Below are 22313 nucleotides of genomic sequence, written 5' to 3'. Positions count from 1 at the left end.
TACCCCCCCATTGGAATAATTAATTCGTCCGATTTGGGAGTTTGGAAAAATGATCTTTACGCACCTGGATTCCGACTCAAACTTTCAAAATAAAGCTCTTGTAAGGGTTTGAATGGGATGCTGAAGATTCCTCTGCAGGCCTGCATTAGCCGTGTGAGATGCACTGCTGTAGGCATCCACATTTTTTCATAGAAAAACAACTATTCCCTAAAATATAAATGAATTATAAACACATGTATTATTATTCCATATGGTTGTTTACAGTTTCCCAACTTCATTGGCAGGAATATCTGCTGCAGCAAAGAATGCTGCACAGCATGCATCAATATTTCATGCTGTCACAAAAGGAGATATTCTGTCCGTCATCAATAGCATGAACAGTTTAGTCAAATGGGAACTTTTACTCATTTTTTTACAGAAATTCCTGCTCAGGTTTGAGGTGATCTGTTGAAGCAAAATTACATTTTCTTTTTATTTTCACTATTTTTGAATGCCTTTTCTCTCTTCTTCTGTGACAATTACATCCCCTCTGTCCGTGTCTGCGGCAACATCTGTCACATAATCTGCATTGATGGAATTGCCCTGCAGCAGATGACACACATTTACCTACACACAACATGAACACACAGTTTGTCTCTACCAGCACTTAAAAAAAAAAAATCCCTCCAGGGGAAACTCAAGGAGGACATTTGATGCTTAGTGACTAAACTGTTATGTCAACTTGCACTTTGTTGCATTTTTTTTTTCTCCTTGTGGAGCGTCATCCGGCTCCTACTCCATCGAACCGCCGCTGAACTCAGCAGCTGGTGTGATACCTGCCGGGACGCAGTGCATGAACATAAAATAATTGCTCCCTCGCCTCTCTTGTCGTCGCTACTCTTATCTTGCGGTCTTTTTGTAGCACGGATTGCAGAATCCCAGCCACTTTGATGGTTGTCTTCCATGTGGAAATGAAGACTTTAGCTGTTTTGTGTGAAATATAAGACATTTTCTGCAATAAATGTTACTTTTCTGGTTGTGACTCACATAATTGCTTCTAGTTTTAACCTTAGGATAGACAGAACTATTGATATTATGCACAAAATTAACAATTGTTTAGACAAATTCTTATATTTCTCATTTAAAATAATCTTATAATAACATTTTTCTCATAATTATTGATCTCATTAATTAAAATCTTATATTTTTCTTCTGAAATGTCTATTTAAAGCCTACTACTCTTAAATCTGCTGATGTCATGGACAAAAATATCAGTTATTTGGACCATTTCTTACATTTTCCTCCTAAAACGTTTTCTGGGACTTTTCATATAATTATTGATCTCATTCATAAAAATCGTCTTCATTTGGAAAGTTTTTTTTATAAATGTTTTCCTTCTGAAATGCTGTTATAACCCTACGATAGGTGACTTTTCTATTGATGTCACACACAAATATATTAGTTATTTGGACACAATTCTACATTTTTCCTTTAAAATGATCTTGTTAGAACCCTACTATTGAAGATATTTGTCATACCAGTTATTTTCATGCACAAAATAATTACTTATTTAGTTAATTTCTTACATTTTCTTTCAAAAATTGTCTTGTTATAACCTCAGTGATGATAACCTTTCATATTACTATGGATTTCATTCACAAAAATCTTATTTATTTTGTCATTGTATTTACATTTTTCATATAGACCGTTCCTGAAATAACCCTATTAATGAGACTTTTCCCATGTCTGTAAATGTCTTCTTTATTTGGACAAATTTCCTATTTATTCTATTTGAAAAGATTTCGTTGTACTCCTACTAATGGTGACTTTTCTCATATTTAATTATGCCACGCACAAAATATAAGTTATTTAGTTAATTTTTACATTTTACTCCTAAAATGTTGTTGTTATAACCCTGTTATTAGTTAGGTTTCTCATATTTATTGCAGAAAATATCAGTTAATTGGAAAAATAGTTAGTTTTTGTATTTCAAATGTTCTTTTTATAACCCTAATATTGGTGACTTTTCTCATTTCTACACTAAAGAAAGTGAATGACTGGATCAATTAACAGAAGTTCTGTAATAGCTGTCATTTTTTTTACATTTTACAATTTAAATGTTGTTGCTATAACCCTGTTTCTCATATCTATTAATGTCATGCATAAACATTTTATTTATTTGGGCAAATTCTTACACTCTTCATTTAAAATCTTCATGTTATAACCCTAATATTAGTGACTTTTCTCATATTTATTCATGTCATGTGCAAAAATAGTAGTCATTTGGTAAATTTCTTACATTTTACTACTAAAATGCCGTTGTTGTAACCCTGTTATAAGTGACTTTTCTCATATCTCTTAATGTCATGCACAAAAATATTATTTATTTGGGCATATTCTTATATTTCTTATTCAAAATGTTTGTGTTATAACCTAATATTGTTAACTTTTCTCATAGCTACACTGTAAAAAGTGAAACATTGGATTTAATTAAAAGTTTTTGTCTTATTAGAGTTGATGTTTTACTTAACTCAAATATTTAATGTGATAAAAAGTATTTTTTTTAAATATAGCAAATCCCAGAACTTCTGTTAATTGATCCTGTTATTCACTATTTACAGTGTATTGGTGTCACACCTAAAAAAGTAGTTTTTTTTACTTCTAAGATAATCCTTTTTTAATCCCACAATTTGTGACTCATGATCTTATCCATAAGAATTCTATTTATTTGGACAAGTTCTCAAATTTTCTTACCAAAATATACTTATACTAAACATATGATTGGCGACTTTTCTCATATTTATTGATGTCATACCCAAAAATCCTATTTAATTAAATAATTTCTTACATTTTTAGATACAGTTTTAAGTTAGAAGACCAAACAGTCTTGGGTATTTGATCAATCAGGCTCATTATTAATCATGCACATTATTATTTTAGTATTAGTTTAGAGAAATATTATTTAAGGCGTTTTGTCCATAGTCGGTGACGAAACAAACGGCCAGGTTTAGAGTTTAGCTTGAAGCTAACCCACAGCAACGTAGAAACTTGACTGACGTTGCCTAAAGCTGCAACTCTAAAGTTAAAAACACTGCCTAAAGCTCCAAAAAGAACATCCCAAATCTAGAAAATACACACAAAAACGGACTGAACGAACATGGTCGTCCACTTCATGGTGGGTTTTTGTGGGCGATGCTGTCCAGTCGAGATGAGACGAAGCGCACCATCTCTACTTAAACCTCCGGTCTCCTTGGATACCGCACAGGCAGCCCTTTCATACATGTGGAATGTGTGGCGTTTTTGCCTGTTTAGTCCATACAATAACCCGCCAGTCCGCGACACGCCGAGCTCCGTACGCCGACCATTCACAAGAAAAGCAGAGCTTTTTTTTCATGCAGCCTGCAGCGGTGACACACACTTATTCAATTACAGAGGGAAGAATTTATAGCCCGCTATTTTCAAGATTGATTGTTCGTGCATTTATTGCAGGAAATAGCTTTTCCCAGTTTCTTGAATGTGAGGAGACTTTTATGATTGCTGATTAAATATACTGGGGGGGTTAATCAGAAGGAGAAAAAGGCCTATGAGGACTTCAGCTGCAGTTATGAGACACTGTGATCTACATCTGATTGAGACGGTTAGACAGTAGCTGTGTATAGACTCAGTATTTTTATAAAATAGCATAAATTATTTGGTCAAAAAAAGGGTGTTTGCACTATTTTGCTTAAAATGTGTTCTAAAAAATACATACAAATGACCTTTTCTTTAACCTACACTATTGTTTTTTGCAAAAATGGTGCAATTGTTTGAGTAAAAGCAAAACATTTCTATCATTCTGACCTAAAAAACTGATCACGTTTGCAGATGATGAAGCGTGTTATTTGTACGATTGTTGGAGTTGAAACATCACAATGGTCATGTCTAAATCACAAAGAGAATGTCGGATTAAAGTCAAAGAGATACATTTTTTTCCTTCAGACGATTGGCTTTGTAGCAGAAACAAAGGCTTTAATAAATTAACTCAAATGTGACGAAAGCTTAAAAATCACAAACTAAATCGACTTGAAACAAAGGAGATCAAAAGGATGTTTAAAGACGGACTAAAAACCCTAAATACGCTGAGGACTAATTAAGTGAAACAGCTGTAAATGATTGAAACTGAAACCTAGTGGGACTGTGAGGGGAAGAAATAATTATAAAACAGGATATAGTCTCCACTCTACAACACAGTCATTTAGAGCAAGTATTAGAAAGTCTTAGTTCCACGTGAATAGGAGCAGGGGAAAAATGGGCAAACCTGAATGGATTTGTAGACCGCTCAGTGGGCCCGTTTAGCAAAAATATTCAGGCACATTTTTTGAATGGGCATTCTACAAATAACAGGTCAATACAGGTTAATACTTGTGCTATCGTATGGGGTCCAGATGACCCTACCCGTATATTGATGTGTAATCCCTCCCATGACAAAGGTGGACAGGATTTTATGTCTGCATGGACTCCGGTGAAGATAAAAGCAGCACACGGAGCCTCATTCTGTGCGAAGTATTGTTTGTCCCACTCTGCCTGCATTACCAAGCGTTTCTACTTGGACCTTATCTTCTGTTTTTTGACCCTGGTTATTTTCTGATTGCCCGCCGCCTGCTCTGACCCTCGACTGGACTCTGACTACTCTAGAGTCTTCTTCGATGATCCCATGCTTGTGGTTGACCTCTGCCTGTCTGACCCCGATTTAGCTTTGTGGACTTTTATCTTTGCTTAGTTCCTGTCTGAACTAATAAACCTGCTGCACATGGAACTGGGTCTCTGCCCGTTTGTGACAGTAAGGGTACCCTTTTTACAGTAAAGGGGGGGAGGGGCTAAGGTTTTAGGCTAAGCTAGAAAACACACCAATCCTCACAGATTTTCCTCCAAATTACTTGTTTTGGGCTCTACAAATTTGCCTTTTTGTTGCCAGTTTGCCAACATTTTTAAAAATAACTTTTCGCAAATACAAAAAAATTAGGTGAAAAGAAAAATGTATGCAGTATTTTTTATATTACTACTAATACAAATATGTATAAAAAGTGTGTTGTTTTTACCTGAAACATTTGTGTTCAATCTGGCTGAATGTACATGTGTTTTTATAAAGAATATCCTTTTTTTTTACACTTATCAGAGGAAACATTTGCTTGGGATGCTTGACAAATTAGAGAATAAGAGACGCGCTCTGGATTCTAAGACATGCTGTCAAAATGAGGGATTTTAACATTTATTTTGCAGTTGAATGGTTGTTTATCCCCGCGGCTTGATGCTGACATGCTAAGCATGGCGAAAACATCTTCAGAGAAGGTGGAGGGTGGGGGGTTGACAGGGGTTTATGTTTGTGGCTTTAAATGATAGGTATAGTCCTAACTTCAGGGAAACTCATCGACGACTAAAACATTTAGCGCTATTTAGGAATTTGAGAGGCTTTTCCTTGAAAACTGCTGTGGAAAAAAGTAAATAAATAAAAATGCACACCCCATTGTAAGATCTGGTCCCTAGTCTTTTAAGACTCTAGTTATCGTGCTGTTAGAAGGGAGGCAGGTCACTCAGCTGGGGCCCTTTCTCTGGCAGGAATGTCACACACTAGAGGGGCAAAAGCTAAAAAAAAGAAGAAAAAGAAGGCTGATGGCCAAGAAAAGGTCTTCAGGGTCCATGCCTCTCAACACTTTGGCTGTCCGGTCTCATAAAGAGTTTGAACACAAAGGTTTCGACACAAGCTTTCACAAGACCCTGAACACTGAAATGGCAGGAAATGGGTTCGAGTTGAGATGGAGACTTCAGCTGGTGCTTGATGGAGACAAAAGACAAATTGTTGCTTTATTTTGTAGAACTTTAAAGGGGCTTATCTGAATTTTTGAGGTCCTTTGAGAGAAGAGGAATTAGTAACAACATTGTAAAAGATACTGCGAGAATTGATGCTTGTACATCAAGGCTTCGTTTTTAGTCGTTTGAATGTTTGACGAGAGTTTATTAGAGCATTGGAACATAAAATAAAGGGTTTATATAAACAGTAGACTGTGCAGATGTCACAGTTACACCAGACATTTGAAAAACACAATGAAAGGCAAAAAAACAAAACAAAACATGGGCCTATATTCTCATTAGGGTTGCTACAAACGATTATTTTAATAGTCAACTAATCACCGATTATTTTTTCCGATTAGTCGACTAATCGGGTCATGCACAAAGTGGATGTTAAACACACATCTTAACCGTTATTAGATTTAAACTAACTAAAACTAGATATATTCACACTAGCATTCCCCAGATAGAATGCTGTAAAATGAATTTGGCCATAGAAGATGCAAAGTGACGATACCTGAAGATGCTGATAGCCAGCTAAAATATTAGTTAAATGCCAAATTAGCCTAAAAAAGGCTTAGCCAAAACAGCTAGCATGCATCTGAAATATTAGCTAACCTCCAAAATAGCCTAAACAAGAACAAAAAAAGCCTAAGTTAGCCAAAACAGCTAGCATGTAGCTGCAAAAATTAGCTTCACACAAAAATATCCTAAAAAACAAAAAAAAGCCTAAATTAGCCAAAAAAGCTAGCATATAGCTAAAATATTAGCTAAACTCCAAAATAGCCTAAACAACAACAAAAAAGCCTAAATGAGCCAAAACAGCTAGCATGTAGCTGAAAAATTAGCTTCACACAAAAATATCCTAAAAAACAAAAAAAAAGCCTAAATTAGCCAAAAAAGCTAGCATATAGCTAAAATATTAGCTAAACTCCAAAATAGCCTTAACAACAACAAAAAGGCCTAAATGAGCCAAAACAGCTAGCATGTAGCTAAAAAATTAGCTTAACACAAAAATAGCCTAAAAAACAAAAAAGCCTGAATTAGCCAAAACAGCTAGCATGTAGCTGAAAAATTAGCTTAACACAAAAATAGCCTAAAAAACAAAAAAGCCTGAATTAGCCAAAACAGCTAGCATATAGCTAAAATATTAGCTAAACCAAAATAGCCTAAACAACAACAAAAAAGCCCAAGTTAGCCAAAACAGCTAGCATATATCTGAAAAATTAACCTAACACAAAAATAGCCTAAAAAACAAAAAAAGCCTGAATTAGCCAAAACAGCTAGCATATAGCTAAAATATTGGCTAAACCAAAATAGCCTAAAAAACCTTAATAAATGCCAAAAAGCTAGCAGAATGCCAATATAGCGTTCAACTTTACTACACTGTGACTCCACATAATATAAAGTAACGACTAATCGACTACTAAATTGGTTGTCGACTTTTTTAATAGTCGATTAGTTGTCAATTAGTCAACTAATCGTGGCAGCCCTAATTCTCATCGACAAGCTATATTATAAATAATACCGAATAAATTTTGAGCTATTTAGCTTCATTTGGGAAAAATAACAACAGAACCCGTAGAAAAGCTGCTAAATAGTGCATATTCTGTAAAGCAACTTATGGTAAAAGTTAAATTTTCTATCTAGCATGATATTACACTTTGCTACCATTCTGCTTTAACAAGTCTTTGAGTTACCAAAATCGTATGGTAGCTAGCTAGTGGCATAAAGTCTTTAAGTCATAAATAGAATTCATGCAAACTAAAAACAAAGCTAAAAGCAGCCAGAACATTTATTTAAGGCAAACCTCAGTGAGATTGTACCAGAATAATTTAAGTAAGTTGAAGGGCACAATATTTTCATCCTCTTGGTTATCTTTGCAAGCCATTATACACCCGTAGGAGTTATTTTTCTTTGCATACAATTCCCCAACCGTCTGACTTTTTCACAATGGAAACATTTGCATTTATTTTCAAGCGACAGACCCTGACCTCAGTCACAAATCTTAACTGTGATCTTCACAAACCCCTCCCTTCGCGAACCCCAGAGCTTGTAAATAATTCAAGCATGTCGCTTTGATTTGATATTTATTATCACTATTATGTATGCTAGTAATTTCTAATTCACTACAGGATATTGCAAACGCCTTCATCGTGTGGTTACAAATACTTGTCGCAATTCCTTGCTGTACTGAGATTGTTTTAGGTCGTGGGGAAAGAAAGAAATTCTCTTTGGCACAAAGTAAAACTATTAAATTCTTTAGGAAGAAGAGCTTTGGGTGTCTGTGACATCTACTCGGGGTTCATTGCCATTCTTTGCTTATTAAATTGGGACAACGCTGAGCCGTAGCTGCATTTTGAGGCTGCGGTGTCACATTCATTTATGCTTTGAGTTTAGGCAGAGCCTGCGAGGCGGGCTCATTGTCAAGTTCTAGTGTATCCTCACCGTTGCTTGAATAAATTCTTACATTTAAGATTGCAATTTTAATTATCTCCTAGCCGCCCCATCCACCCTTAGTTTGACACTTTGGTTGTCCTTGGGGAGCCTAAACACTTAGCAGCTACGCTTTAACAGAATCTCTTCAGGCGGAGATAGAAAGGGTTCATGAGCGCTAAGAATTAACAAGCTCCTGCAGATGTAATTGCAGAATGCAGTTGTTGTACTGGAGTGTTTTTTTTTTTTCTTTCTTTCTTTCTTTTTCCCTGCAGATACGAACTAAAGTAAAGTAAAGCGACCTTGTCAGAAGTTCTTGATCAAATTAGCACTTTTATTCTTCAAGATCTTTTCCGCATCGTAGAGCGCACAGGCTTATGAGGCGCACCGTCAACGAATGGTTTATTTTCAAAATTATGTCATATAAAGCCACATTCTCCAACTTTTTTTGTGGCTGCGGACCGGTCAGCCCTGGAGGATTTAACCGCGGGTGGAGGGGAATGACAAAGTAAAGGTATAGTTGAATACAACTTTATTGATAATAGCAACACCAGTGGAACGACCCCAACATTTCTGTTTGTTCAATGCACTAATCCCTTATTCATTTGCAAAGAAATGTTCCACATACAACTTTCCTCTGGACTACTTTTAGTGCTCTAGTGGCTGAAATGTAACTGAAAGAATCTTCAAAACCTAAAGATCTTTCAGAATAAAAGATCATTCAGACGTTGACTAAACTTTACACCTCAAGTGATTATAGCTTGGAGAATCCAGTTATTTTTCAAAATAAAAGATTTTTGGGACTCCATAGAAAAAAACTGGTCTAATTAACCTGGTGCCAATTGGTCCGGACCAGTACCGGTCTGCGACCTGGTTGATATAAAGCACACCAAACTATAAGGTGCATTGAGCGAGACAAAAAAGTCAGAGATAAGACTGTCTGTCAGTCAGACTTTATTAACTGTGTTCACAGTGATTTTTATTCTTGTTTGTGACATATGTTAGCCGCATTAGCGTATTCACAATAATTGTAACTCCAAAGCTTGTTTCATAAAAAAACAGAGGGATAACACTTCAACAAATGTTAATGTGTCAATGCTAATTTCACAGTTAGCCGCGTTACTGTATTCAAATTGACACGCGACCTTGTTTACAACACGTAAAACACCCACAATCCAACACCGCTACATGTTAGCTGTGTTAGCGTATTCACAATGACACTAAACCTTGTTTGTGACTAAAAAGCAGACTGATACTGCAAAAAATAAAAACAAAACAAATATTATTGTGATTACGCTCACTCCTAACCTTGTTAGTAACATGTTAAAAAAAAAGAAAAAACAGTCTGACCCTGCTACATGTTAGCCGTGCTAGCATATTCACAATAACACTCAACAAACCAGACTAATACCACTAAAAAATGTCTCACTGTGACTATGCTAACTCACAAACTTGTTAGTAACAAATAAAAAAAACAAAACACATTTTGTCACCGCTAAGTGTTAGCCGCATTAGAAGTGCTAGCCACAGTATCTGTAGGCCTAAAGTCCAATCTTGTTTGGAACATGTAAAAAAACCATACTAATACTGCTAAAACACGTGACTGCAACAACTCACAAGCTAGTATATTCCCAATAATACTCAACCTTGTACTCAACTCATAAAAACGCTGACTTTTTGACATGCCTCTCAAAATTGCTTTGACATCTGTACGCACAATCACAATTAATCCATATTTTGGAGATTTTTAAGTGCACATTGTTGTACAGAATATATAGTAATATCTTTATTTCGAAGACATAAGTTTGCACCATAGAGTTTCAACCAATTAAAATGAAGTATTAAGTTCTGAGAAAAAAAATAGGGGGCACGGTCTCTGTGGATGTAGACCCAAAAAATGTCAACGTAGCATTTAAAGCAAACCTCTATTATGACTGTGTTTGTGGTAAAAAGGTATCCAAAAGCCATCAATGTGACACCGCTTGACAGAGCTGCAGTAGATCAAGTTCTTTACTACGCTGTTAAGCCTGATGCATTTTGTCTGCGCGGACTTTTACAGCACGACACATCTTTATTTTTCATTTTTTGCAGCGCTTCTACAGCGCTCATGCCTCCTTTTACCCCTATTTTTGTGAACTTTACACCAGTGATAATGATTCAAGCAGAGATTCAATGCTTCTCTGAGGCGAAGCTCTAAAAGAACTTAATTTATAGCCTGTTTGTGAGGCAGGTTTTGGCTTGAATGCATAATAAGGAAGTGCACCTGCAGCCGCATACAAATGAATGGAAATGACGGTTGCTATTTACGCCTCCCTAAACCGTTGGGACCTCCTGATCTGACCACTAATTGGTCAGGAAAAGAAAAAAACCAGGATCACTTTCTTTTATCTAGTTGCTGCATCTGCAATTTAGCGTGCTTAGCTTTGCTCGGCTTGGTGACCTCAATCTTTATGAAAACCTGCACATTAGGAGCGAGCTAAAGCACAGAATGATAAAAGCCTTCTTTAGTAAAGTTGTGTAATCACAGACTAATGGAAGGCATATTATCCTTCAAGCTGCTTTGTTTGGAAAATCTCTGATGTTTTATTGTTTAAAGTGCAGATTTTTTCCAGGCAGAAAAGAAACAATAATTCATATGAACTCATTTTTTTCTTGATTTTAGCAAAAATAATCAATACATTTATGAAATTGTTCAAAAGTGTTCAATTTAAAAAAAAATGTGCATTATCTTAGTGTCTCTATCTGCACTTGTGACTTGGAGCAAATTGATTTTTGAATCAATAGTATAGGATTGAATTCAGGAGTGTTGGATTTGACTTTCCAAGGGCGCCAGCCTCCTTTAAAAAAAAAAAAATCAGTTTTTACCTTTTAAGAGTGCCTATTTATAAAGAACCCCCAACCCCTGAAAAAGTGTTTAGCCAAATATGGTCCGTTCACACCAAACACAACTTGCGCATGAAATTAATGTTTTTCATGGAAGCATCAGCTGTTTCTGTATATCTTATATACAGTCAATGCAAGGAAGACATGGAGCGATCAAGTTTTTTTTTATTTTATTTTGAAGGGGTCTACTAATAAGTATGCCTCCATGTTTGGGTTCATGAGATCATTCAGAGACTCTCCCAGTAGAATGCGGTTCACCATCTACTGCAGGATTGGTATCTGAATGATGGCTGCTTTCAGCGGTACTTCCATCTCTCTATGACCCAATTTGATGACTTGCACTCGTCTAAGGAGGTGACCCATAAAATTAGGAATAAAATTTGAGGAACTTTTAATTGCAGACTCAATATAAAGTTCAGTTGGAGAACAATCAGATACTCCTCCATGTTGGTTTTGGACCCTTTATCAACACGTCATGGGTGAAAGCCGAATTACTGATTGGATGACGCAATGAGAATTCTACCTTGATGCCAGACTACCCTGCCCAACATGTCTGTATAGTGATTTAACATAGAACTGCAGTGAATGTAGCTTTATACTTCACCTTTGAATTGCATAGTGACAGCAAGTCTTTAGAAATATCTCTACCCCTCCTTAGTCGTCTCAAAATGAACTGATACATTTTTATTTGCCGATGACGTTCTAAACTATTCCGGTTCAGGTTGGTGTTGCTTTTGTGTAGCAATGCCTGGTCTTAGATAGGTCTTCATATGCTTAGTTTTGCACGTGTTACTCCTAAAGTAAATGTTGTCTTGGTATCTGCTACATTTCAAGTCCTTTAAAGCTGAATTTTCTATGTGTATTTTAAATGATGCAATTTGCTAAAAAGGCACTGCAAGGCTGATGACCCAATGCCCACCACTGTTAGTCATGATTGCTAAAAAAAAGAACTGGGCAATGGTTACTCTGTCACTGGCGATTGTTGGGTTCCTCACAGAGTACTCTCATGACTGTAATCAGTCATTATGTCAGAAGAAAGCCTGTGAGCCATCCAGACCATTCAACCATATAATAAGCAACAGATAACAGCACTGGCATGCGATTTTCCCCTAATGCAAAGAAAGACAACAACCGGTCTTTTTTTTTTTGCGTCTCTTTCTGCAGGACCAGCATGGAGGGGTCTCTGATGGTTTTCTTACAGCTCAGATCTTGCATAATACTGGACTTCTATATGTCTTCTGCTTCTTTTCAACAATATTCTTGGAGTGTCAGGTGTGATTTGCTCTCTTGAGGTCACGCATCTCAATTGAGTTGAGGTCAGGACTCAAAAAGTTGGATTTTCTTCTGTTGAAGCCATTCTGTTGTTGACCTAATTCTATGCTTTGGGTCATAGTTGTGTTGCATCAGCCATCCTCTTTAGAGCTTGAACAGACGGTCTTAAGTATAATTCCTGGAATTCATCTGTTTTTATCAATGACCACACTATAAATTCTCACATGTTTAAATAAAATTTTTTTAGCAACTGTATAAACAGTGACTTCCCTAAAGATTTTTTAAAGGTTTTAAAAATAATAATAATAAGCAAACGCATGGTCCCTGGGCCAATCCTCTTCAGCCAGTTTTGTCATTCCACAACAAGGGGTCAAAGTCTCCCATGACTCCACCACAGACAGCATTCCTCAGCGTGGTAGCATCGACTGGCCCTGCTGGGCAAGCGGTGCCATATACCATCCATACATCATCGGGACGACAGAATGACAGACAGTGGGAGTTGAGATGTCAGATATCCCTCTTCAGGCAGCTGACATCCACTCCCTTCCTGTTCCCTGCAGTGATACTCCATCTTCCTACAGAGGCTGCATTGATAGTTGCAGCACTGCCCACTTTTCTGGCTTCACCGTGGCAACAAAGGACATCCTCATGACTTAAATATCTCTTATGGCGGAGCAAACACACTAAAAAAATGGGTATTTGTTACATTAAATGAAATCTGACACTTTATTAATTTGTGTTTTATGGTTTAACGTTTGTATATTATGTCCATGTACCAATATAACCATTTGCTACCTTTTGCCATCTACACTCAATTATATTGCGTTTAGATTGCAAATATATTAGGTAGCGGAAGTCTTGCCCTTTGCATTCTGGGTAAAAATGTTTTGTTGTTTTGTTCTGTTTAAGTTTTTTTCTGTGGTATGGTTGTTATGCTATGTATAAACTGATGTGCGGTTAAGAACGTGCTAAACAGGCATTCTTCAGCGTACTTTTAGCATATGGTGTTCTGTCTCTACCTGATACTACCGTGTTTACTAATTTCAAAAATCTTGCTCCAGGCTTTTTCTTTTGCAACTCTATTCCGATATATGAAAGACTTGGTGTCGTAACTCACACTTCGCCCTAACCCTAACCTTAGCTCAGTACCAGACGCGGATTGGTACTGGACGTGGATCTGTACATGTATTGGAAGCAGATCAGTACTGATTCCGGATGCAGTTACGGTTCCTGACGCGGTACCAGTTCAGGACGCAGTACCACTTCAGGACGCGGTACAGGTTCAGGACGCGGGTCCAGTTCAGGATGCGGTACTAGTCCAGGAAGGTGTACCAGTTCAGGACGCGGTACCAGTTCAGGATGCGGTACCAGTTCAGGACGTGGTGCCACTTCAGGATGCGGTACCAGTTCAGGACACGATGCTAGTTCAGAATACGGTACTAGTTTAGAACGCGGTACCAGTTCAGGATGCGGTACTAGTCCAGGAAGCTGTACCAGTTCAGAACGCAGTACCAGTTCAGGACGTGGTACCATTTTAGGACACAGTACTAGTTTGGGACGCGGTGCGAGTTCAGGACGCGGTGCCAGTTCAGGACGCGGTACCAGTTCAGGATGCGGTGCTTGTTCAGGATCCTGCACTATTCCAGTAAGCTGTGCCAGTTCAGGACACGGCGCCAGTTCAGAACGCGGTACCAGTTCAGGACGTGGTGCCATTTCAGGACGCAGTACTAGTTCAGGACGCGGTACCAGTTCAGAACGCGGTACCAGTTCAGGACGCAGTACTAGTTCAGGACGCAGTACCAGTTCAGGACGCGGTACCAGTTCAGAACGCGGTACCAGTTCAGGACGCGGTGCCATTTCAGGACGCAGTACTAGTTCAGGACGCAGTACCAGTTCAGGACGCGGTGTCAGTTCAGGACGCGGAACCAGTTCAGGATGCGGCACAAGTTCAGGGTGCAATACTATTTCCGGACGCGGTAACAGTACAGGACGCGGTACCAGTTCAGAAGGCGGTACCAGTTCAAGATGGTGTACCTTGGAGGGATGGATTAATCCACGCCTGCTTTGGTTTGTTACATTAACCTATACAAATCTAGAAGCACTGCTTGTTGGTCATGATGTACTGACAACGCCAATAAATCATGTTGCACATATTAACACAACAAAGTAGTAGTTTATTGCTATAATAGCATATAGATTTGGGTAGAAATAATCATTTTATTATTTTCAACCAACAATTGTTTTTTTAAGTGCAACTATAGAGATGTAAATGTTATTTTGTTCGTTTATTGCCTCATTGTAATTGGTTTACCGCTTTTTGCATGCAACGATAGATGGCTAGATTAATCTCATCAAAATGTTAAGCTTTTATAATCTTCTCGTGGACCCCTTTTAACCTGCTCATACATAATAAATGGAGCTAAAAGTCATGTTCACATAGAGCTCAGCACATTGAAATGCTAACTTGGACAATATAAAACCTGAACTGTGCCACTTGACAATGAGCTCATTCTGGTCAGTCTAGGTCAATGCTTTATGGAATTTCTGCCTATAATGATTAATGAGGTAGTCACTGCTTTGTTAGACGTCAGTGGAATGCAGGAGTTTATCTGATATCCTGGTTTTATTTTAGCACTTTTTTCCCCGTCTTTCATTTCTTTTTCTTTCTCCATTCTGAGTTAAGTTCTGCTAATGAGCAGCTCATTATTGATTGGTGTAGACAACAAGAATCACTTTGTTCCACTTTTTCTTGATCCCAACTGCTATCTCAAAAGCAGGATTGTTACTCTTAGCAGATCTTTTTTTTTTTTCTTTTTTTTTCAATTTGACCACAGGAGTGCTGTTGTCATCCAAAATTTGGCTCCCGTGGTCTTGTTTTGGTTTTTGGTCAGTGTTAAGTTAAGCCCCCCCCCCCTTAGCCAGCGCCATGTCGGACACAGCTGGAGAGGCCTATTGCAATTGCAGCAGAGCAGAAATAATGGATCCAACAGCTCGGACGCAGCCAAGCCACACCGGTAATTTGCTAATTTATGTTTCTCAGCTGGTGTTATCAGTGTTGGATGCTGCAGCTTTCAGTGGTGTAAAAAGGATTTACACCTTTTTTGTGTTGCCTTAATGGAAAAGGTGGACCAGAGAAGCTCAGTAGGACTTCGTAGTTTTGGCTTTTTGCTGAATAAAACTGACTTTAAAAAAAGAGTTAATCGTCAGAATGAGCATAAATGTACTGGACTAATAATCTCTATCTACTGGGTTCTGGAGGGGTGTACTACACATTCTCATTCCCAACTTGTCACATACTGACATTTGGTTAAGGACCCTTCCACTTCACTTATTGACGTTTTGGGTGTCCCCAACTTGTCTTTTTTTTTGACGTGCTGGCTGTTCACATCAAATTAGGGTCCGGTCGTTTTGTCAGATGCTGTAGCGGACGTGGACTGAACCTTGAATGCGGCTGCTACCGGTAACCCTAGCCCGTTCCATGTCAGGTAACCCGTTTTGAACCATTATCACAACTGGAACTGGTTCTGATATATGTCTGGTACCAATCCGCATCCATTACCGGTACTGATCCATGTCCGGTACGATCTGTAACTGGTACCAATCTGCGTCCGGTACTAATCCGTACTTGGTACTGATCTGTGTCTGGCACTGAACCACATCTAGTACTGATCTGTATCTGGTACTGATTCGTGTTCGGTACCAATCCCTAATTGGTACCAACCCGCATCAGGTACTGATCATTTTCTGATGCTGATCCATGTTCTGTACCGATCTGTAACTAATACCTATCTGTGACTGGTACTGATCTGTATCTGGTACAGATCCACATCCGGTACCGATGCTATTCCGTATCTGGTACTGATCCGTGCCCGGTAACGATCTGTATCTGGTATCAATCTGCGTCCAGTACCGGTACTGATCCGTATTCTACACTAATCTGCGTCCGTTACTGATCTCTATCTGGTACCGAATTGTTTCCAGTGCCGAGTAAAGGTTAGAGTACCAGTGCGATCAATGTCCCGGTACCGGATAAGTAGCGCTTTGCAGGCCGAAGGTTGGGGAGCATTGATGTAATTGGAAAAACGACGAGTTGGGGATACTCAAAACGTCAATTTTTTCCGTGGAGGGGTCCTTAACCAACCCCAACAAATAACAACAAAAACATCAAACATTACACCAGAACATGTTAAATTTATATGTTTATTTGACTAAAAACAAGAATTATTAACGATGGAATCAATGTCTGTTCTGACACCAGCATCTAGTGGCCGTTTGGGGAACTACAATATTTTTGTTTTTTGATAAATTGGGGAACAGAGGATGGAACTTGATTGGTAGCAACTAAAATAGTTTATTTTTAGTTAGCTAAGGTTCAGACGTTCTCATGTCGCCATTCAGTATTTTCAATTTTATCTCAAAATATGACTAAACTATCAAAACAGGAATCATTTCCAGGGGAGAGTTTGAACAATTCAAGTCAGACTGATGGGGAAAATGTAAATCAGAAAAAAAACTTTTGAAAAATGGTCATAACTAGAGAATGGTAACTTTCTCCATTTTGATACCAGCCTCCAGTGGCCATATGGGGAACTGCACCATTTTGGTTTGTGTTAAATTTGGCAACAGAGGATGGAACTGGATAGGTAGCAACTAAAATCTTTGATTTTTGTTTGCTAAGGATAGTTTCTTGCTATACTATACACATGTATTGATATTTCTCACTTTTATCTCCAAATATGACTAAACTGTCAAAACAAAAATCGTTTCATACGGAGACTTTGAACAATTCAAGTCAGACTGATGGGGAAAAGTGGATCAGAAAGTCTGTAGAATCTACTTTTAATTACACTGGCAGAAGAAGTAGAAAGTGAGCAGGAATTAAGTGCCTTTTGTGCATTGATTTTTTTCTGCAGCTGTGGAGGCCTTAAAGAGGAGGAGAGACAGTTTCTAGCCTTCTTTATAACTGCACTGCGGGGAAACAACGAAAGCCCCTCTTTATCTTTTTTTGTTCCTGCTTACTTCTAACAGAATGAGAGCGCGTTCATCAATCCAGGCATCTTGTCTAGTTAAGAAAATGTTTGTAAAACTTAAAAAAAAAAATGGACAGAGAAAAGAATTTGGCAGTTTTTCCAACCAAATTTGACCTACCGTCTAGTATTTTACTGGGGCTTCTTGGGGTTGTATTTGTGGACTTTTATTTTTTGGCGAAATGCCACTTCACCAGGCTATCGAGAGTGACAGCCAAGTTGATTGCCCTCAGTACCCCGTGGGGTTCCTGCCCTCTTCAACTTCTTTGATTTGATTCCAGCCAAAAAAAAAAAAAAGGTCTGTCATTTTTTATTTCAATCTACAGCTATATATCTTTTTCTGGAACATATTCACTTTTCACTTTTTTCCTGTAGCACTCATAGCCATGGCTTTTTTTCTTTTAACAGTTACAGCAGCAGATGTGAGAATTTGCTTTGCATAAGAAACTACTGCCAGCATCTGCCTCTGCATGTCTTATACTGTTTGAGTTTTCTGTCCCATCATCCCATATTCTCATCAAAAACATGCTAAAGTTAAAAAAAAAAAACCTGCAGAAACCATTTTAAGTAACAAAAAAGTAAAATATTTTATTAAGGAAAAATCTTATGAACATTTTCTTGGGTTGACCTGTACAGGTGGTTTTTGGGTTGTCAATGAAGGGTCGTAGAGAGGATTGGTCGCATAGGTACCACTGTCATGCACGTGGTAAGTGTATCGTGAAGTATTTGTAAGGTTATTGCAAGTTGCACGTTGAAGTATGATGCCCTTACGCAGCACTCTAGTTGTTCGTGAAGCATTGGAGTCCCAACCTTATGGCTAAATACAAGCATTCTCCAGGAAAAAAAAATGGGATGGGTCGCTCTAGGAACACATACTTATTCCGTGAAAAGCTCTAACAAGCCCCTATAGCACAATCTGTAGAATTTGGGGGGGTTAAACAAATGAAAAACTTGTACGATACTCCTGCATCTACTTTTCCTTGCTTGTGGTACAAGTGTCCACTACGACCTATCGTCTACAGCATGTATGTAGGAAATAATGTACATAACTGATAGTTCTACAGGTTCGTCAAGTGGTCTATGATCTTAATATTTCGTGTGGACCATCCACGTGTCTCCTTACAGCAGGGGTGTCAAACTCAACTGCACAGGGGAACAAAATCCAAAACACACCATAGGTCACGGGCCGAACATGATAAACATCTATTGAACACTCTAAAACTACATTTTTAACACTTTAAAAATGTAACTTTTTAACGCGGACCGAACTTCTTGAAGCAGCCGGTACTAGTACCCTAACCCTAGCCTTGTCCACTTCTGGCACCGTACCAACTGTCTGGTAGGGTTAAGATACCAGTGTGGTCCATGTCACAGTACCGGACCAGTACCGGTTTGTGGCCCAGAGGTTGAGGAGCCTTGATTTAACTGAATGTCAAAAAACAACGAGTTGAGGACACCCAAAACCTAATTTTTTGACAAGCCGGGTCCATAGCCAAACATCAGCATGTGATGACTTGAGAGTAGGAATGTGCTGCAATATGTTACCAGCGCAAGATAACATCAGACCATTAATAATAAAATTTAATATGATCTGGAAGGTCGGATATAATCACCCAATGGGCCGGATCTGGCCCCCGGGCCTTGACTTTGACTCATGAACCCTACAGATTTGCCCATTTTTCACCCACATGAATACATCTGTAAGGACCCTTGTGACTAATCCACTAGTAACTGAACTGAATAACGACTTGTAACCACAGTTTCCTGTTTGGAACATCTTGTGATTTATTGACTCTTGACTCACAGAGGAGCAGACTTAGAGCCACGCCTAACATACAGGTGACCTTGCTCATTTCAGTTACATTATCTGGGAAATGACAAACTTTAGAGTTGAAGCAGAGCAAGTATTCATTTGATTGCTCAAATTGATAAACTTATCTACCTGGAGCTGGATGTGTGAGTGCTGAAAGTGACGGAGGCCTCTGCTTTGGGGATGTGGGTGGGGCCAAGTCGCAGATGGCAGCTCCTGCTGTTATTGTATAAAGTACAAATAAAGTTAATACCTAAAGTCTCATTAGTTGTCACAAAGCTAGGAGTTTTGTGACAAAGATACTTTATAAGCAGCACTACCACAGGTAGAGGGGGCAGCAAAAGGGGGTGCATAAATAGGTCAGTGGTTTAATGCGCCACCTTAAGATGATGCAAGAATATTGAAATATCCAGCTTACAACTCCCCATCTCATGTGACCGGTTACTGTAAAAGCCAAAAGTTGAGCCATAATTCATATATCTTTGCATCCGTCCTCCAACTCCCAGCTAGGTGTCATAGAGGTTAGCGATCTAACAGCAAGAACGTCTAGACGTTTTCCTCCTCCTTCAGCCACCGCCTTCAGTTCTTGTGGAAGTACACCACCAGACCAGATGTTCAAACCCCCCACAGCTGGCTCTGCTCAGTACGAAAGAATAGCCGATCCACTCCCAGGAGACTGACCCCATCCAACCCCACGCCCTGTGAAGGAACTTTATTCCTGTGTTCTCCATCTGTGATTTTATCCACTCGTTTGCAGCCTGGAGGTCGTGGCCTCAGATGAAGGGTGGGTTCACGAATTTCCTGATAGTTTTAGTGCAACCCCTTTTGATTTAGGTCTCTAACTGAACTTCGTTGACCGGTCCTGAGTTGAGGAGTTCCATTCTGGAATGGTACAGCACCAGAAACAGGGTTCAAGACAACTACTGTCAACAAAAAAAAAAATTATCTAGCCCCTTTTTTCAGTTGTTATGACGAGTTATAGCACAAATCCTGTTTCTTTTGCCTCTATGTGCACACAAGTTCCCATTGAAGCATCCTAGAGTAATACACTGAACTCCACATTGCTTCTGGTGGGTAAAGGTAGGTGCCATCAGTGTATGAATGGGACTGTGACTGTAAAGTGCTTTGGGGCCTTAAAGCAAGATTGTTTATCCCATTTATTATTGCTAGAATATCAAATGCATAGTCGACCGTTTCTTGTCCACCTCAGTTCCAGTTGTTCTGAGTTTAGGAGCTCTGAACGTGTTTTAATAGCCTTAAAAGAAAGTCATTCGCCCCTTCATGAAACAAAGCAGCTTGTCTTTCTTTTGATGTTCCTCAGGGCTACATGTTAAATATGCTTCAGTAAATGTGATTTAGCGGGCGTGGTGCTTTGGGACTTCAGAGGTAGCAGTGGAGAGGACCTCTGCTGTGCCGCGTGCGTGGCAGTGGCGGATCTAGGTTAAGGTTATCTCGCTGATATTGTCAAACCAGAAAGAACAGCGGAAAGGATTCTCCAGAGGAAAGGCACACGGCATCTTAAAGAAACAAAGCCCTTCGATCTCCTTTTGACTTTCAACGAGACGGGCGGTAGAACTTTTTGAGTTCCAGGTTGACTTAAAACAATGTCCGTCTCCATAGTTTTGTTGTTGCATTGCGTCAAATTGAAAAGGGTTATTTTCTATCAGAGCAGAAACTTGGAACATACTGTATTCCACAGTTTATCCAAAAAGCATGACAGTAATGAAGATGTCTGTCCTTCAAATGGATCTATGATGGACATGCCAGTATCTCTGTCAGAATTTACCATTAACTGTAATGTCTGTTTAATTTTAAATACTTAGTTGTCTGTCTTTGTCTTACGTACCTTATTGCTTGATGTAGTTTCCATGTGTGTTTATAAATATTATTAATACATGTGAGAAACTCTTCATTGATGCACATTTAATGATTAGAGTTATTGGGGAATATTTCTTGTAGTAAAAATGATCTAGGACACTATTTGTTTCATCGTCTGGAATACAAAGTGAGTTTCTATTGAATTCTTTTATGGAATCTATTTAATGCATAGGAGATAAACTTTCATCTCTGAAAATATGCTTTGTATCACCTTACATGACGCTTAGCACCTATACACTTTCTCTGCTGGCTAGCGAGGTCGGAGCATTCTTGCTAGCCATTGCCATGACATCGTGTCACACCTCACATAAAATAGTCCGCTTCTTGTGAAAATGAGTTGAGCCTAATAAACAAATTAAAGTGCTAATATTTGATGTAATATTTATTGTTTTCGTGATTCCATAAACGGACCAATCAGGAGCCTCGATAACAGTAGGTGGTGCGTACTGGCCCTTTACGTGAACTGTTCAAAAGTACAATTGATAGATACAAGTTCCACTAAGCTCACTCCGGATTGGTGAGGGTGGTTGTCATAGAAACGTCGTCTCAGACTGACTTGGACAGTCATTCCATAAGGAGGATTTCTGGTTCTATAGGTGACGTCACACTCACTTTCGTATACAGTCAATGGATTCAACAGAAACCAGCTCCGTGATTTATGGGTAAGTGGAAGGATGATGGTCCAGTTTTTCTTCACTAATGGTGGCGGCCCATTTTACAAGCTCTTGTCAGGTGTCGGTTAAAGGATGCACAGTCCACGCTGTAATTCTTCCATATAGGGACCGTTTGCTATCACTTTCTGCTGTCAAGCCACAGGAGCTCGTCTCCGGTCTTGCCATGTCTGCGTGTTTCCGTTGCGCTCTATTTGAAATTATCATGCAGCAGCCTTGTGCTCGTCCTGCAAGTTCATTACACAGAATTGCTGGAAGAAAGGCTTTTTTTTTTACTTCACACAGGTTATTAATTTCAGAGATAATAAAAAGAATTACTTACTTTGAATCGCCACTTTGTTCATCCTTTTGAACAAAGTGGAAAATGGTAAATTGGAAATTAATCAAACAAGCCCTGTTTGCTTGTTGAGATTTCTCATTTTTTCAGGATATGAGTGGAAGAAAAAGTAACTGCAGATATTCGGGTCTAGCAAAGAAAACATTGCATCATTTTTTTTTCTTTTTTTTACTCAGCATACTTGACATCTTTTT

The 22313-nt window shown here is 38.7% G+C and overlaps 1 protein-coding gene across 8 annotated transcripts in view; it reads left to right on the top strand.

Annotated features, from left to right (window-relative positions):
- LOC112155935 (adhesion G protein-coupled receptor L3) overlaps positions 1-22313 on the top strand; it is a 315029-nt gene that overhangs the window by 937 nt on the left and 291779 nt on the right. The gene's annotated exons all lie outside the window — the stretch shown is intronic.

The sequence above is a fragment of the Oryzias melastigma genome, linkage group LG18 (genome assembly GCF_002922805.2).
Source record: "Oryzias melastigma strain HK-1 linkage group LG18, ASM292280v2, whole genome shotgun sequence".
In the NCBI taxonomy this organism is placed as follows: domain Eukaryota; kingdom Metazoa; phylum Chordata; class Actinopteri; order Beloniformes; family Adrianichthyidae; genus Oryzias; species Oryzias melastigma.
The sequence above is the reverse complement of the archived record's forward strand: the minus strand, read 5'-3'. Positions and strand labels throughout refer to the sequence as shown.